We start from the raw sequence: 19,594 nt of genomic DNA on the forward strand, positions 1-19,594 counted from the left end.
TAAGAACCTGGGGGTTGACCGTCAGGCAGTTCAACTAGGTCTTCCTCCACAGGCCGGGAAAGGCATAGTTGTGGGCAAAGGAAAGGGCAAAAGGGTGTTGTAAGGGGGTATAAGGTAAGAAGACAAAGGAAGCCCGCTCAACCTGGTGGCTAGTAGAAAGACCGATGAGGGCAGACAACTCCGGGAGATGAGATCGGGGAGAGTCAGACAGACCCCCACTCAGAAAACCAAGAGCGGCAGGCAGAATAAGAAAAAGAAAAATCAAGGCTCTAAAATCGAAGCAGAAAGCTGTGGCACCAAGCAAAAAAGCCCTCTAATATCACCGATTGCAACTATGTTTAGTAACACAAAGGATGGCGCCAGACTGCTATTGCTGAAAGATCCTGGTGCAGCCATATACTCAACTTCAGCGGAGATCCCAGGCCTTATGGCGCCTCTAGCTCCTCAGACACTTTCTTTGCCTTGGAATGGAAAAAATAAGCCACAAAAGGAAGGGGGACAAAACTCAGCCCGTACCATCAAACAGTGGCTTATACGAAAACCAAGCCTGGAAGAGGAAAAGATTGTTTTGTCATCATCAGAAAGGGAGGAGTTGATGAACGACACCAGCATAGGAACGGCATTTAAAGAGGTCTTAAGCCGGAGCTCTGACATAGCACAGGCATACAGGACAAATAACAAGGGCACTATACTCAATATCACTGAATACAACACAGAACTAACTAACCCCACGGTCGGCCTGAATCAGACGGTAGGCTTAACAACCGTCGACCAAAGGGCGTTAAGTCTCAGAGAAAAATCCTACTCGCCAACATCAATACTCAAAACACCCCGAGGGGACATGTCATCGTCCACCCCGAAGCCTGTAATAAACAACGCTAGACCAACAATACTTTACATAGCTGCTCAGGTACACCAGCCGGACCAAGATGATCAAGAATGTATTGATAACGTCCGTCAAATTGCAAGAATGTCACCATCAAACAAAGACATCATGCAAATAGCCATGTCCGAAATGCCTGCTCAAGTGGGCGGAAAGCATCATGCTAATTCCCAAAATAATACAATGCCATAAGAATCCACCCTGGGAAAAAAAAGCAATCAAAGGTATACCAACAATAGTTTCAGTAGGGTGATTGACGACCATACCCATCAGCTTAACCAGGAACAAGTCCCAAAGGAGACCAAAAATTCAAAATCACAATTTCAACAAGGAGAATCAGCCAGTAACTACAGTTTTTTTTCGGAGACATCTAAATCTTTATTGGATACACTACAGACAACAATAACAGCGTTTAATATGCAAAACGATAAGATGGACATTCAAATAGACCTGATGAACATTATAGCAGCACAGATAGCAGGGATCAATACCAAACTGGAGAGTATGAACAATCTTCTCTCCAGATCCCAGGCAAAATACTCCGTCCAGTCCGCATGCAGCCCAATAATAGATAAACTAAGCTTGTTGCCAACACTCCTAGATCAGATAATTCAATTCAATCAATCCTCCTTGGGCCTGAAGGGCATAACAAAAGAAAAGGAATTGACAATGATTAAAACAGAAAACGATCAAGCTCTTTCAAGCCCAGAGCATCATAATGAAATAAAAGTAGACCACAAAGATCGAAAATTATCACGTAAACAAAAAAAACGCGACAGGAAAGTACGGAATAAATTGTCTCTGCCTTTAGAGCAGCATACAACAAAGATCTATCCAATGTTTCGCCTACCAGAGATTGGTCATACAACAGCAGCCTCGGTTAGCTCTACAGATGATCTCACCGATAGTGTGATTTGCTTAGACCCGGCAGCAATTGAAAATCAAGCAGAAGGAAAGGGTGATAATATACAAGGCATAAATAAAGAGGTGACCCAAGCCTGCTTAGATCCGGCAGCAACGGAAAAACTAGCAGAAGGAAAGGGAGATAATAAACAAGGCCCAAATAAAGAGGTGACCCTAGTTGGAGACTTTATTGGAACGCAACAAATAACAAAAAACAAGTGCTCTAAAAACAAAAAAAAAGGGAAAGGAATGGAAACCATCATCGTAGACGCAAGAAGTCACGGCGAACAACGAGTTACGATTAGTAACCTGACCGCTCAAAATTGCCCTGAAGAAAAATGCCGTGGAAACAAAGTTGCAAACAATCCAGGACAACACAAATCAGAAATGGTCCATGACACTAATAGAGATTGTGTAGACGGACAAACAGAAACATGGAAACTCCCTGATAGTCAAGAAACTCCAAACATGGGGCACCAAAAGTACGGTGATTGCATGAAAGTTGCCCAGAAAATGGACATCCCAAAGTTCCAAATGCTTAGTCTGGGGGGAACCAACAGATTGGTGGGAAACCAAAAGAGACCTCAACCAAAACAAGAAGCCGACTCAATCTTAAGGAGTACGGCACGGGAAGCAGAAACAATCTCGAGCGCTGGACGCCGGGTGGATGACCTAATGGTCGATCAGTCTGCGATGGATCTCAAGTCTCACCGGGTTAACATAAAAGTCGAAATTACAGGCGACTCAAAGCAAATTACACTCGGTAATAAGGAAGAACACCAAACGCCCCAGGCAGGCCATTGCAATGCACCAACAGAACGGCAATTATTGCTAATCCCAGAATACGATTCAAAAGGGCTCCATGATATATTGAATAGAGGGAACATCTTGCAATTAACATCAAACATTCCGGCATTAAAATACTTAACATCAGTTAATCTACTGGCAGTAGAATTCATAGGAATGGAACACCAAAAGAGTAAGGAGCAAACTCTGACCACCTGGCTGACTGAAGAAGACGCACAGCACATCATGGATTCTAAGGTGCAATTTGAAGCTTGGGGAATTAAATTGATAAAACCAGCGACCCCCCCCCCCCCGTTATCCCGGCCCCTTAAACAATATTCTCAACCGTAGTAAAGGAAAAGCTCAAAGGCGAAATGATAACACATCTAACATTCAAACATTACTCAAAGGGGCAATTGGCAGCAACCTCTCTACAACATGGAAAGAGGGAGCACCTAATGACCAGGTAAATTGAATGGACAGGTCTAAGGACAACTGGGGATGGCTGCCAGTAGTACTAACTTCGAAAACAAGCCTCTGACCAACGGAAAACAATTTATCAACTCAAGACACAAGCAACATACAGATGCTCTAGTGGAACATCGCGGGGGCAAAAAAATGGTTGGAAAACGGAGAACTCCCAAAAAAATGGGCAAATTACGACATAATAACCTTGCAGGAAACTTGGGCTCTAGAAGCTCTCCCATTGGCAAATTACATTCACTATACAGTTCCAGCAACCAAAACCTTTGGTCGCCCAAAAGGGGGCTTGGCAGTCTATATCTCTTCAGAGTTAAAGATTGAAAGTAAACAAATGGATTCAGAAGGACCAAACATTCAATTGATCAAATTGACATTAGGGCCTGCTAATAGATCAAAAATCGTCCTCTTGATAAACACATACACACATCCTTCGGCCAGGAAAAAACTGGCCCATAATAAACAACTAGTCAGAATTATTACTAACATCCGGAGCACTTTTCCCTTGTGGGACTTGATACTCACAGGAGACTTTAACTCAAACCTGATTTATACTCCGGAAGAGGACGATTCTACAACAGCAGACAATATATATTGGTCCGTTCCACACCAATTCCAGCCACTGAGGCCAAAAGTGGACCGCATAGGGCAAGAGTTGGTTAATGCCTTAGAGTTTCTTGGGCTAAGAGTATTGAACGGTAGAACTCCAGATGACTCCCTCCCCCCCTAATTTTACATTCCCTGGGGGGAAGACAAGGTCAAGACTGGATTACACAGCAATCTCAGTATCGCTGATACCATTCCTATCACACTTTTCGATAGAGTTTACAACCAGGTGTGACCATTCATATCAGCTGATACATTTTAGGTCAAAAATTCCCAAACATCAGGTAAATCCAACTACTGATGGTAACATATACACAGTGGACCTAAAACGTCTAAAATGGTCAAACGATACAATTGAAACATTGCAGTTAAAAATAAAAACTTGTTAATTATTAGCAAAACTGGAGCCCAGGACAAAATACAAGCATGGGAAAGCTTCACAGCTGAGCTAAAAACACTAATGCCGTCAGGACAAAAGCAGCCCAACGCCTGGAAAAAAACAACGTTAGGTCTGCGAACCCTGAAACGTAAACTCAAAAAATGCATAAGGATGCTAAAAAGAACAACTCCTGACTCAGCTGCATGGGACAGAGTAAGACAGCTCAGGAAATGTTATAAAAAAGATCTCTGGGAAGAAAAAAGAAAGAGCAACGATAAATTCTGGGCCGAACTCCGCTGTAGTTCAAAGAAATCCAACTCAAAACAGTTTTGGACCATTATAAACAACCTGAATCGACCGGTTACAGTGTTATCCTCAAACGTACAAGAACCTGAGTGGGTGGAATTTCTATCTAGGAGGTTTTGGGAAGCTCCCTTGCCAGAATTAATCGTGGGAAACACCCATGATCAAGGGGCAGTTCATGTAAAGCCCACTGGGTTCTTGGAAAGCACCAGCCCAGAAGGCGCCGCAACTTCAAAACAGAAGGAGCAATTGAACGTGGTTATATATCCAATGGAGTAAAATGTCTCCCCGAGTACAGCCATAAGTTACTCGTCCTCGTTGATTGAAGGAGTTAAACGCACAATTAAGAAAGGCAGAAACGACGGCGCACCAGGCCCCAACGGAATCCCTCAAGCAATTTTCAAATATGATATTCCGTTTTGGGGCAAACACCTTTCCAATTTATATCAAGAAATAGAGAAACTAAACATCATACCAGTAAACTGGCAAGGTTCGATTTTGACACCTTTATTTAAAGGCGGAGACCGAGCTAATCCGGCCAACTACAGATTGATAGCCCTGCTGGACGTAGAGGCCAAATATTATGCCTCCCTGGTACTTGAAGAGCTTAAGGCATGGTCTGACGACCGTAACCTAATTCCGGAAAGCCAGACGGGCTTTAGACAAGGCCTTGGTACGACGACGAACATTTTAGGTCTCTCGCTAATTACAAACCAGTGTAAGCAGAGGAAATTGCAACTTTACCTCTGCTTCATAGACCTAAAAGCTGCCTTTGACAGTGTTGACCGCCATCTCCTGTGGAAAAAGCTGCGAGCCTGGGGTATCCCTGAAAGGCTTTTAAAAGGCATCCTGTTATTCTATTCAAACACCTGGCTAAGGATTAAGATAGGTGGCGGGTCCAGACTCTCAAGGAAGCTGACAACCACCAGATGCTTGAAACAAGGGTGTGTTCTGGCCCCCCACCTTTTTAATTTGTTCCTATCTGACCTCTCTCCAAGGCTGGACTGTACCAATTCCCATCCACCAAAGCTTGGCGAATTGAGACTTTCGCATCTCTCATACGCGGATGACGTGGTACTAATGAGTCAAACAAAGATCGGCCTGCAAAGATGCCTGAATGAAATATCAGTTTACATTTCTGAAAACAAACTTGAATTAAATACATCTAAAACCAAAAATATGGTGATTGGGAAAAACAGTTAAGAAAACAGACAATCTGGCTTAACGGAATCCAACTCGAGGAGGTAAAAAAATACAAATACTTAGGCCTCTATATCGACAACTCAAGAAATCTCAAGGAGCACAAAAAATATATGTCTCAGAGATCAAGTGCACTAACATTTGCTCTCAGCCTATTAGCTAAAAAGCTGAAGGGCCCCTCTTATAAACCTTTGCTCGCCGTAATGAAGGCAAAAATCCTGCCAACTCTAACATATGCCAGCGAGGCCTTCCATGGAGAGCTCCTAAACCAACTAATAGCTTCCATCTACAAAAAAGTATTCCAGATTCCAAGGTCAGCTTCTCCAGCCCAGGTTCGGCTGGAATTCGGCCTTACAAATGAAGAAGTTGGCAGAATGTATGCGACGGTGAAAACCTGGTACCGCTTTAAGCTAAATGCTGCTACCTCAAAAATCACCGAGGCCATCTGGACTGAACTAAATCAAGACAAATCTTCTCCTTTTAATCAATACCTTTGTAAATCCATTTCGGCCACATGTACGACGGAAATATGGAACAAAAACTTGCCATACCAATCGTTTAAACAAGTTGTAAATAAAGCATCAAAAATTCATTCACTGCTACTGGATAAAAATATTCTAAGATCCTGGTCGCACGCATGGATGGTGATAAACCACTAAAAGAGCCTCGTACCGGCGGCTTATTTATGCGAAACTTATTCAATTAACATAGAAAAACAACTTATGGCACTGCGTTTTGGAACACTACCATCTCAGGCTGAGCGGCCAGTTTGGCTGCATACAGGCCCTAAAACGTGCGGGCTGTGCAATCATCACAAAGAAGACTTCATTCATATAATTTGCACATGTAAAAAACTGCGGGTTGAACGTGCAATCCTCTTAAAGACAAGTTTCAACGAAAGAGGTATTAGATCCTGCAGAGCCGCTATAATGGCGTGCTTAAGCCCCTCAGACCCCCCATTGCATAGAAGACTGGTTACATTTCTTAAAGCCTTTAAAAAGCATTGCTAAAAGGGTCGGAAGCTGGGCAAATGATGTCTAACTTTCTGCATTGAACTTTTAAGAAACAAAATGATTTTATATTTTTAAATTTTTGCTTTTAACTGCTCATTGTAATTTTGTGCTTTTGCTGCTTGTTCTAAATTGTTATGGTTTTAATTAACTAAATAATAAACATTACTCTTACTCTGATTACTCTGAGCTCATTTATTTCTGTTTATTAAGGTGGACTGTGCAGTCTAAAAAGTTCTATGCTGCTGTTCCTAGGTATATTTCTAGTTTACTCCAATGGCAAACCTTTTTGGTACAGAACAGTGTTGACTATCCTCGAAATTGCAATACAAAAATTGACCTACAAAAACTGGTACTCAGTCCGGTCTGTACAGAGAATACAAACAGCAGGGTTGGAGGTCTCTTGTCCCTTTCTAGCCTCCATCCCTTCATATATTAGCATTTGCTGGGGGTTGCAGAATAACACTTGCCTTACGTATTTGTTTTGTTACCTACTCCATTTGTAAATTTTGAAATGTGAATAAGTACTTTATCAGTCACACTGCTAAATGAGAGACCGGTCACAAACCAGTTGAGTTAAAAGCTTATTGATTTGCCGCATGGTCTTCAAATAGACAAGTTTACATCATATAGGAAAGAAGAAAAACATATTTGGAGTAATTATTAGCATGGCAGATAATGAAATACTAATTATTGAAGTTTTTCTTCTATCTTTTCTTTGCAGGTTCTATTGTTGAGGAAAGTGTGGAAATGGGTATTGATGAAACTGGAGAACTTCTTAATGGTATTACAGTCTTCACCATTGCCAACAAGTGTTTTGGTTTATGGACATCTGTAGTTAAGAAAATTCAATTTAATTTTTGTTTTGTTACAGTTTTTCCTTGATTTGTACATCTGTATACCTTTTTTGTGGATTCCATTAATGCCTTTGCCTGATCATTTATTTGTCAAATTTTATACATAATGCCTGTGCTTTTGTCACAGTCGTGTTATCTTCTTCCTTTCAGCACTTAAGTGTGCAGCAGTTTGATTTTAATAGCATTTCGCCAATCTCTGTCTTTTCTAGAGTGATATAAAAACTAAGGGGCTGAGTATGACACCCTTTTGTGGTTGCAAAGCGAGTAAAAATGCACAGGTTTGCAACCACAATAGTGTGTCGCAATGTATCATAGGTACTTTGTTAGTCAAAAAAGTGTTTGACTCACAGTCAAAATCACAGATAGAATGGTTCCTGACAAGGGTGTCCCCCTCCTATTTGCGATTCGGATTGCTCTATACCAATGGTGGGATACCTTCCACCTTCGGAATTGTAGTAAGCAGCATTGGTGTGGGCAGTGAAGTGTGGGGGAAGGGTGGTCTGTATGTAGGGGAGCAGAGTGTGGTGCAGAGGACCTGTGCATGCCCTCCTTCTCCCAAACTCTCCTGATGTCATTAACTGGATGCAAAAAAATGTTTAATGCTGCTTTTAGGAGATTTTTTCCAATAACTGAATGCAAATGGGGAGATGAAAAGCTGCTGTGCCTTGCAGGCCTCCACCCCTGCATTCATAGGCATTCGCTTGAGGTTGCAAAATATCTTCCACATTATAGCTATTAGTTTTGCAACCTCTTGTTTTGAGATGCAACTGAAAAGTACATCAGCCAAATTTAGGCTCAAGCCAAATGTCTGGTTTGTGTGCAAAAAACACTGAATGGTTTACGATCTGGGATTTGTAATCAGGGAAGGTTACATCACACAGGAAAAAGAGAAAAAGCATCTTCAAGAAGATGTTGCCTATGAAGCCAGAAGGATGAGGAGTATTATGGCATATGGCCCCTTTGTTGAGAATAGCCTTCACTTCAGCGTCTATGAGAGCACTCTCTGACATGGCGAAGCTTATCGGACTCAGGAGCGTTTCCTGTCTTGGAGGTCCATAGAACTCTATTTGGAAACCTTGAACTGTCTGAAGGACCTATGCAACCGAAGTGAGACTCCCACCTGTGGAGAAATTGAACCAGGTGGTCCCCTAACCTCAGAAGTGAAGAAGGGTGAACACTTATCGTTACTGGAAGAGTTGGAGGCTTGTTGTAGGAGAGTCTGTCTGTCTCTGTCTGTCTCTGTGTCTATGTCCGACCAAAGTAAGGTATAGTGTGCTGAGTCCAGTGAATCCTCAGAGGTGTAACAGAAGCCAAATTAGACAACCACTAACCGCTCTATTTGTGGTAGTGTGGTCGAGCAGTTAGGCTTATCAGGAGGGTGTGTTAATTATTTATTGTATTCACTCAATCAAGACTGACAGCGCCCACTCAGACAGAATCCAGACAAATTAGCTAAGTATAAAAAGGTATACTTATGTTTTATTTCTAGAACCTAGCAGAACTTGCCACAGGTAGGTAAAATGTGCTTTCAAATGCAAGGCTGTACACAGGAATACATTTTTGTATTTTGAATTGGAATCGTTACAGGTGTGTTTGCTTTCAAAACAGTTTAGAATACATATAAATTACTTTTGATTACTTTTAGATTACTTTTCAGTTACTTTGACTATTTGGGGTGATATGCCTAGATATCACACAATGGGCCTTACAAAATGCAGGTAGGTACGACAGTTTTGTTTTCAATACAAAAGTCAGTTCAACACAGAACATTTTTGGAACAAAAGTCATAACATTGGTTCCTATGGGAGAAAAGAAGGTTATCGGTTTGCGTAAGTAAGCGACCTGCAAAAATCACTTTTGAGGTTTAGAACCAAGGTTCCTCAAGGTTTTTTTTTTTTTTTGACAACAGACTTTATTGGCATTTTAAGGACACCGGGGAACTCGTCCCCATACATTGTACCAAAACGGATATCGGAAGAGTGAGAATTGGTATCCCTGTTCAGCCCCCCCCCTGGTCTGCGGAACATCAGACCCACAACCCCTCCCCCCCTCCCGCACATCACACCAACCCACTGCCCAGCATGCACATTTAACATTTCCCATCAGTTCCTGTTCCATATTCCGGCTACCCTCCTGCAGCTCAAAGTTCTTGGGGCCTCGGATGGGTGACTACCGGGGCTCTGATCAGTCTTTCTATGGGGTCCAATGTCTCTGCGCCCGCACGCAAGGATAAGACGATGCCCCGATAGCGGGCCCATCTCTTCCAGACTTTACTATGCTTGTTCGGACAGCCCCTTGCCAAGAAGACTGCCTCTTCCGCGGACATACAGCGATCCAATGCCTTCTTCCAGGCCTGAACTGGGGGCGGGGTAGATGACTTCCAGTGTTGGGCAATATCTCACTTAGCCAGCGTCAGACCCAGAAACAGGAGGTGTCGCTTATAGATATTGCCCCCTATCTCCTCAGTACAGTGTAAGAGTGTTAACCGGGGATCGAGGGGTAGCTCCCAACCCAGCACCCCCCCAAGCACGACAGGACCGCAGCCCAGAACGGGCGCAACCGACCACAATCCCACACCGTGTGTATGAAGGTGCCATTGCCGCATCTGAGACATGTGGGGGACTCAATTAAATTCATGCGCCAGAGGCGGTGCCGAGTGTAATACGCCCTGTGTAGGTACTTGAATTGTACAAAACGGTATTTTGTGGCCACCGCCGCATATCGCGGACCCGCAATAGCCTCCGCCCAGTCGGATATCTTTCTGCCACGCCTCCTTGGTATTATCTAGAGTGGTTTTCATGTATGTTGTCAATGTCTGATAAATTTTACAGATTTTGTGATCCCCAAGGTCCCCCATCAAGAGTTTGCCTTCCAGCGGATGGAACAGCAGAGTGTCCAGGTGTTGGTTGCTAGGTGTCAGAGCATGTCTCAATTGTAGGGATCTGTGGAACTGGGATTTATGCAGCTCAAATTCAGCCTGCAACATCTGGAAGGATTTGAGCGACAACCCCTTCATGACGTCCCCCAGCGTGGAGATCCCAATTGTGTCCCAATAGCGAAAACCCTCCAATTGTGCCGTCTCCTTGAGCAGGGTACCCTGCCACAGTGGGGTGGCCCGTGTAAGCCTGCCTCGCCATCCGATGGAGTTAACCGATTGCCGCCAGATCCGGACCACCGTGGCACTCGCCGGGGGCAACCGCCCCAACGATGAACCGCTGTAGAGGAGATGTAACAGGGGCGTCCCTGCCAACGCGGCCCGGTCCAACGCATAGGCTGGATCCGTGGGGGAGGCGTACCACCATTCGTTTATGACCAGGAGATGCGCGGCCCTGTAATACGCCTGAACGTCCGCCACTGCTATTCCCCCGCAGTAAGCGGATTGCACACACGTCGCCAGGGCGACCCTCACCGCCCCGCCATGCCATAAGAATCCATTCAACAGTACATTAAAGGTTCCTCAAGGTGTAGTTGGGCACTACAATCGCACCACCTGCAGCGTGACTAGAGCGGGTAGTGCAGAGTGTAGGGGCCCAATGTTAGCCAGTGGGGCTAGGGGACCTTCGGTCAAAGGCTTCTTACGAGCTGGCCACTCTGTTGTGGGAGAAAAGCTCCTGAGGATAAGATGAACACTGCAGGGGCCAACAATACGCACAGGAGCAGCACCACCTGCGGCACGGAGGCGTCCGGATACAGGGTGCCAAGAAGATGTCGGGAGCCCTTTGGTTTTCAGTGGCGATATCTGGCTTGAAGAAAAAGCTGCAGCCTCAGGCAAGGAGGTTTCCTGAAGGCGACCACTGGCAGGAGAGGTAAGTTGGGTTCTTGGGGGTTGCCTGGACACCGTTGGTTGGGCCACGCTCCAAGGCCGTGGGGTTTTCTGGTGCATGGGTGTCTTTAGGCTTAGGATCTTCTTACCAGATTGGGTTGCGGTCGGGGAGACCACTCAGGTTGAGGCTGCAGGCGTCGATCTAAAGCTTGAGGTAGGCCAGATCACCAGATCCCAGGTCAGGATTGCTGGGAGACTTCCTCGTGGTGTTGGGCCATTCATAATCTGGTCATGGGCGTTGGGTGCAGATGTGCCTCGATCCGGGCTCTGTGTTGGAGTCTTGGATTGAGCAAATCCGGTGCTACCGGGAGACAGAGTTTCTGAGCTGAAGGCAGGGCAGGTCCTCCAGTTTCTGAGGGGCTGCTGGCCACGCCGGGGTTTCACCGTGGACAGGTTGGATTTGGGGCAGGCCAGTAGGGCTGGAGCCAAAGCAGTTGGTGTCCTTCAGTCCTCCTTCTTTCTTCCTTGAATCTGAGGAGGCAAGGTTCAGGGTCATCCCTAAATAAAATAATTTAGTGGCATAACTGGGTTTTGCACGTCGAGACCAATAGGTCGCGTACCAGGAACAATCAATCCCTTTCTTAGGGTCTTTGACAAATTTGGCTAGAAATGTGGCCATCCATGCTTCAATTTCAGGCTTAAGGGCTACCTCCCCCTCCAAAGAAGGTCTGGGACATTCCATGCGCTGATGACTGCATGCCTCCTTCTCAAGAGGTTTACACAGCCGACCTGTGATGTACTGTGCCACTTAGTCGCTGGAGTCCATTCTGCTGAACGCAGATGGATTAGATCATCAGGGTCTAGGATGTCAGCTGAGGATTGGTCAGGGTTGCCATTGGCAGTAAGAGGAGGCCACGGTCGAGAGGGGCCCACGGGAGTAGTCCACGTCCTCAACATTCACAGCAGATCGTCATCCAGCCCCAGAGCACCGGCAGGAGGCTTGGTGTGGGCCCGAAAGGCCTGCTTTAGAACCTTTTAGCGTCCTGATCTACCGCTGTAAGCTTCCGCTTAGGGTGAGAAGGCACAGGTTCTGAAATGATCTGAGGTGGAACCATCTAAACATAATCCTCAAAGACCTGCCTATGCAGGCGTTGCTCAAGCTTGCCCATTGCATCTGCCACTGATCTATGAATAGAAGCACCCATTGCCTCATAAAAGTAGTCGTCACAAGATAGGAAGGACTAAGCCTCCTCCTCGACATAAGACTTTCTCAGCAGACTGCATACTGTGTACTCTTGAAGTTGGAGGTTACCGTTTGACTCGCACTATGGAAAACAAAAATCCATGTGAGGAGACTATATTCCTTTTGATGAAGGATGACTAGAATTATGCATACGGGAGCTACATACGCACTAATGGCGATAAAGATATATTTTGATACTACCGTCTGGGATATGCCTATATGAAGTGCAGGGCAGCTCTATTGAACATATACCAGGGCTTTGGTAATAAATTGCAACCCTGAAGTAGCCGGCTAGGACGTAACTCGTTGGCTGGGCTGATTATTTGTCTGTATCTACAAAATAATAGAAATAAATTGAGAGATTTTTCTCCGAGACCATGTGACTCCTGTGTATTACTAACAGTTAATCCTATAGAATCGGGTTGGATGGAATGCACGTATTGCTGATGTTGTTGATGATGGAAACATTGTACAAGAAATTGACGAGATGACAATGGAATAGTATCTCTCTTGATGATTAAGGATAATATATGTTTAGATAAACGCTCCAGTTTTATCTTTGTACAAAAAAAAGACTTTGTGTGTAGTGTTTCATGGGCAGTAGGACCATAAACAGTTGAGCGTTTCTTTATGGTGTTAGACAATACTGATAATATACTTGTGCGATTGTCTGATAGCCTTACTGCCCTTTTTTGTTGGTAGTGTAGTGGATGTGTTCCCATTATCCATTTCGCAATCGCATATGCGGGCCAAGAGAGTGTGCCATTCAGCCATTCACTAGTTATAATGAGGTGGGATGTCAAATAGGCTATGCCTACCGCTCCCATCCCACCCTCATAGTAAGATTTATAGCATTTTGCCATAGCAACTTGTGGATTCTCTCACTCTGTAGAAAACCCCTAAATCCTCAAGACCAGAATGGAGACAAAATTCCTGTGGAATCTCAAAGGGGTAATTTTGGAGTTGGTATAAAATGGGTGGCGGGAAAATCTTTTTTTAAATGGCTGATCTGCCCAGTAGTAAAAGGGTAAGTGCAGACCAATATTAGATTACGCTCCCAGGCTTTGGCCTTTTTTTTCTTTTTTGCAATAGAGGCCCCCGAATATCGTAATCCCTCATTAGTTATTCTCAAGCCAGAGTCCTACTGAAATAGCTGGAGGCTCTTAATGGGTATGATGCGGACTTGCCTATGTTCATCTTTAATTTAGAATATGTGCCATATATGTGAAGACCTACCAATGCTAGAGGGCTGGATCACTCAGATTCCTGAAGGTAGAGAAGTAAGTCATCTGCATATAAGAATAGCCTATAAGAAAGCGTGGGCTTCCATTCAAATCCAATCAACAAGGCATCTCTTCTAACTCATTCTGGTAGTAGTTAATTTGCTAATGCAAATGATAAGGGTGACAGAGGGCAACCATTTCGGGTACCTCTTAGAACTGGAAAAGCCTGTGGCACTGTTCCTCCAACTTGTACTCTAGCTGTTAAATTTATGTAGAGCAAGCAAATATACCCAAGAAATTTGGGCCAAGGTTCATCCTTTCTACAATTCCAACCCACAGAATCAAAAGTGTTTTCAAATTTCACCATCAGCAGTTCCAATGGGCCATCCATGGGGTAAAGGTTCACTAGTCCTCGTGTACATCTGATTTAATTACCTTTGTCAAACATGTGGCCAGGACTTGAGCTGCCATTTCAGTGTTGAGGGAAATTGGGTTACAACTATCAGGAGGTTTATCGGGTTCTAATATTACAAGTTCGAGGCATGTGGGCTTCTGAATTCATATCTGTGCATAGATCGCCGCCTAGTGTTGGGTCCGGATGTTTGCACGTTGTTGTCCTGGAAGAGTCTTCGAAGTATCCTGGGATAGGTGACTCCTCCCCTGGACTACAGTGCGCATGGGCATCCTCTCCATCCTCAGATTGTTTTTTTCCGCCATTGGGTTCGGATGTGCTTATCTTGACTCAAGTTAGGAAAAACTTTTACAAGGCCAAAAGGCCTTTAGTTCGCGTCGGTACTGTTCCCGATCGGTATCGATAGTATCTTTGTTAGTTTACTAACTTCCAGAACCAACTTTTTCGCATCTTGCCCGACCATCGACCCGACATCGACGATGGAATCGAGGACACTATTCAAGCGGTGTCCGGTATGCAATGCGAAATATCCCCACATCGACGTCCATCCGGTGTGCAACAAATGCCTCTCACCGGATCACGACGAATCTACATGCATGGCCTGTGCCCGATTTCGATCCAAGAAGACTCTCCGGAATCGACGAGCGGCAAGACTCGAGGCGCAGCAAGCGGCACCGGCCCCGGCCGACATCTTCAGCGCCGAGACCGAAGATGTCGAAGAAGTGGAGAACCTACCCTCCAGTCCCGCTTCCGAACATAACTCCGGATCGGAAGACGTAGACGAAACACTCTTTCGCAGAGATGAAGACGACACCGAGGTAGGAGACTACAATGAGGCCTTAGGGGCCGAAGAGAGTAGCTCCGGTGACGAGCAAGGCCTACCCGTACAGACTGAAGAAAGCCCAGTACAACAGTCTATGGCTCCGGTCGAGGGATCGCCTTCGGGCCTTACCCAAGACCTATCCCGCAGTTCTTCGACCCCGCCCTCGGGCCCGGCCTCAGACATTCAGCGGCAGCCATTAATGCCCAAACCGGCTGGTTTCCCTTCTTCGAAACCGAAAGCTGTATTGGTTCAATTGAAACCGAAACCGAAAGTGGCGCTGGTTGGATCGAGGCCCTCCACACCTTCGACGCCAGCGAAACACGTCGGCACCGAGCGCAAAAAACGAGACTTCGGTGCCGAGCTTGAAGCGGCCGACGTCGCAGTCGACGTACGGAAGAAGACCTTCGGTGCCAACAAACCTACTCGGCTCCCGGCACCGACGCAATCGGCTCCGACCCCAAAGGTCAAACTGCCTGCTGCGTCTCCCACCGCTTCGACGGCACCACCAAAGCCACACTCATCGAAGACGTCGACGGCCATTCCCGTCCCTCGACTCGATGACTCACCGGCGCCGAAAAAGTCCACGTCCGCCTCCACAGAACCGGTCGGCGCGAAGGGATCGAGGGCGCTCCAGGTGCAACCCGTTGCTGCGCAACGCACCAAAAACAAAACGGTCCTCCAGGACACGTCGGGCTCCGAGCCAATAAGAGCTCCAACAGCCTCTTCGGCACCAGCCAACATTACTTTTGGCCTGCCACCATCCACGGCCCCGAAACTGTTCCAAATCAGGACACGGGTCACCCACACCACGATCACGCCTGCCGAACGCTCTACGGAGACGTCTCCATCGCATCTCATCGACGCCGACACCGGCAGGATGATTATCCACAAAAGGAGAATAACTTCTGAGCCAGCTTTGGACTCCTTCCGGATCCCACTTAAGAGAAAACTGCCAGTGGCTTCGGAACCAGTTCTTTACGAACCTTTCCATTCACCCTACCAGGATCCACAATCCTTCTCTCCCACACACTCTGACACTGATGTGTTGGAGGACTACATGGGTGAGCAAGTCCCCTACCCCGGAGAGATGGACCCTGAAGGCCAACAGGACCCTGATCAAGCTTGGGATGACCCTGTAGACCCAGGTGCACCTATGGATGCACAGGACCCACAACTCTATGGAGCAAAAACATCTCCCACAGAGGACACTGCCGTGTTCAACGCTCTAATTGAACGTGCTGCGGCCAATCAAGGGGTGCAACTTCACTCTGACACCATCGAGGACGACTTTCTTATGGATACTTTCGCATCCTCAGAAAGAAATATAAAGACTTTGCCCATGTTAAAGGGGGTCCTCAAACCAGCAAAGGACATCTTCAAGGAACCCACCAGGGCAAGAGTGATAAACCCCAGGATCGACAAGAAATACAGATCAGCGCCTGGGGACCCTACTTACATTAGAGGCCAGTTACCTCTGGATTCCATTGTCGTTGCGAATGCTCGCAAGAGAGCACACTCGCAAACAACAGGTGACGCTCCTCCCCCGGACAAAGAGTCCAAGGTGCTAGAGACCTCCGGCAAACGGGTTGCCGCACAGGCAGCTAACATATGGCGCATTGCCAATACTCAAGCGCTCCTCGCTCGCTACGATCGAGCGCACTATGACACGTTAGAGCAACTACTCCAACATCTCCCTGACCAATACAAAGAAGGTGCAGAGATCCTCATCAGGGAGGGACAACTGCTCACAAATGCATCCATTAAATGTGCACTGGATGCCGCAGATACAGCTGCTAGAGCCATAAACACTAGCGTCATGCTGCGACGACACGCCTGGTTAAGCATCTCCGGATTCAAACCGGAGGTACAAAATAACATTCTCAACCAACCTGTCAACCCCGACTACTTATTCGGGCCGGAGGTTGACACCACCCTAGAGAAAATAAAAAAGGACACAGACACTGCAAAGTCCATGGGGGCCCTACAAACGCAGTCCTTTCGGAGCAGCTCCTTTCGTCGCCCCGGAAATAGAGGAGCAGGTAGAGGACAGGGGTCACAGCAAACATACAACAAGGGCAACACGCAAAACACCTACGATAAAAACACCCGGGGTGGATATCGTGGCTCCAGCACAAAGGGCAGAGGACGAGGCTACGGCAATACCAGGTCCTCCCCCAAGAACAAGCAGTGACGCCCTCTCCCTTCCTCCCGACCACATAACACCTGTCGGGGGAAGGCTACAAAGGTTCCTGTCCATGTGGAACTCCATCACCACGGACAGGTGGGTCAAAGATATTGTCAAATACGGTTACTGTCTAGAACTAACCTCCACTCCACCCACAATACCTCCAAAAAACCGTCCTATGTCCTCAGAGCACTTAACGCTCTTACAGCAGGAGGTGCAAAGTATGCTTCTAAAAGGCGCAATAGAGGTCGTACCCGTCCACGAGCAGGGTACGGGGGTGTACTCCCTGTACCTTTTAATACAAAAAAGGACGGGTCACTCAGACCTATATTAGACCTGAGACCCCTGAACCAATACATTCTTTCCGAGCATTTTCACATGCTCACTCTACAGCAAGTCCTCCCGCTGCTCAAACAGGGAGACTTTCTGGCCACACTGGACCTCAAGGATGCGTATTTCCACATACCCATTCACCCCTCACACAAAAAATACCTCAGGTTCACTGTTCAAGGGCAGCACTACCAATTCAAAGTCCTCCCCTTCGGCGTGACAACAGCACCCAGGGTGTTCACAAAGTGCCTAGCTACTGTGGCGGCACATCTACGAAGGCAGCACATACACGTCTACCCTTACCTGGACGACTGGCTCGTTCAAGCGAAGTCAGCCCAGCAATGTGCCAGCCACATGTCCCGCACCATTCACCTCCTTCACAGTCTAGGGTTCTCACTAAATTACCCCAAATCCCATCTCCAGCCCGCACATGTACAACAGTACCTAGGTGCGACTATAGACACTCTGGCAGCCACAGCTCAGCCAAATTTAGTGAGAATCAACAGCATGCAAATGCTGATTTCCAAGTTTAAACCACAACACTCCCTTCCCGCGCGAGTGTTCATGCAGTTGATAGGCATGATGGCCTCCTGCATCTTCATGGTCCCACACGCGAGACTACATATGCGCCCGCTTCAGGAGTGCTTAGCACATCAGTGGAATCAGGCTCAAGGACAGTTGAAAGACCTAGTGTTGGTGAGCGGTCGGGCATACAACTCTCTGCATTGGTGGAATCCACAAAACCTTTGCAAGGGCCGACCGTTCCAAGAGCCTGTCCCACAGATAATACTGACGGCGGACGCGTCTCTCCAGGGATGGGTAGCTCATGTACTCCATTACACAGTGCAGGGACTATGGACGCAACAACAAAAGAAGATGCACATCAACTTTCTAGAGCTGATGGCAGTCTTCCTCGCTATGAAAGCATTCAAAGTACACTTGTGCAACAAAGTCGTGTTGATTCGGACGGACAACATGACTGCCATGTACTACATACAGAAGCAGGGAGGAACACACTCTCCACAGTTGTCTCATCTGGCTCAGAGCATGTGGAAGTGGGCCATTCAGAGGAACATTTTCCTCATGGCAGAACACCTCCCCGGCAAGGACAACCAGATGGCGGATCTGCTCAGCAGACACAGCCACCAGATGCACGAGTGGGAGTTACACCCATCAGTACTCCAACCGTACTTCCAGCAGTGGGGTCATCCAGAGATAGACCTATTCGCCACAAGCGAAAACGCAAAATGCCAAAGCTTTGCTGCCAGGTTCCCACATCCGCAGTCGCAGGGCAATGCGATATGGATGAACTGGTCCGGCAGATTTGCGTACGCTTTTCCCCCAGCACCACTGATACCGCTGGTGGCACGCAAACTCAGACAACACTCCCTGACGCTCGTCCTGGTTGCTCCAACGTGGGCACGCCAGCCGTGGTACACCACCTTTCTCGAACTTTCCGTGGTGCCGCATCAAAGGCTGCGGATCAAACCCGAGCGTTTAACGCAGAACCATGGAGAGATTCAGCACCCAGATCCGCAACAGCTGAACCTGGCAATCTGGCTCCTGAAGTCCTAGAGTTTGGCTACCTCAACCTGCCACCTGACTGTATGGATATCATTAAGGAGGCCAGGCGACCCACTACCAGAGCTTGCTATGCAGCCAAATGGAAGAGGTTTGTCATTTATTGCAATAATAATGGCATTAACCCGCTAGACGCATCCATCCAAAACATTATTTGTTACCTATTACACCTATACCGATGCAATCTGGCGTACACCTCTATACGTGTCCATTTGATCGCAATATCAGCCTATCTACAAACCAGGCAGCACCTCTCTCTATTCAGAGTGCCTGCCATCAAAGCATTCTTGGAAGGACTCACATGAGTCATTCCACCTAGCCACCCACCAGCCCCAATGTGGAACCTCAACTTGGTCCTCACACGCCTGATGGGTCCACCCTTTGAACCTCTACACTCATGCGAGATTCAATTCCTTACCTGGAAAGTCGCTTTCCTAGTAGCGATAACTTCTTTACGAAGAGTTAGTGAACTCCAGGCACTAACCGTCCAAGAGCCATTTATACAGGTTCACGCCAACTGGGTCGTACTACGTACCAACCCCAAATTCATGCCCCAGGTGGTATCGCAGTTCCACATGAATCAAACTATTGAACTGCCTGTTTTCTTTCAAAACCCACAAACTGTCG

General features: G+C 46.7%; 1 pseudogene across 1 annotated transcript in view; it reads left to right on the forward strand.

Annotated features, from left to right (window-relative positions):
• LOC146811647 (interferon-induced very large GTPase 1-like) overlaps positions 1-19,594 on the forward strand; it is a 275,755-nt pseudogene that overhangs the window by 160,440 nt on the left and 95,721 nt on the right. Inside the window, exon 5 of the transcript XR_014966764.1 lies at positions 7,275-7,334. The product of XR_014966764.1 is annotated as an interferon-induced very large GTPase 1-like (transcript). The remainder of the gene's footprint in view (positions 1-7,274; positions 7,335-19,594) is intronic.

Source organism: Triturus cristatus, chromosome 7 (assembly GCF_964204655.1).
Source record: "Triturus cristatus chromosome 7, aTriCri1.1, whole genome shotgun sequence".
Lineage (NCBI taxonomy): Eukaryota > Metazoa > Chordata > Amphibia > Caudata > Salamandridae > Triturus > Triturus cristatus.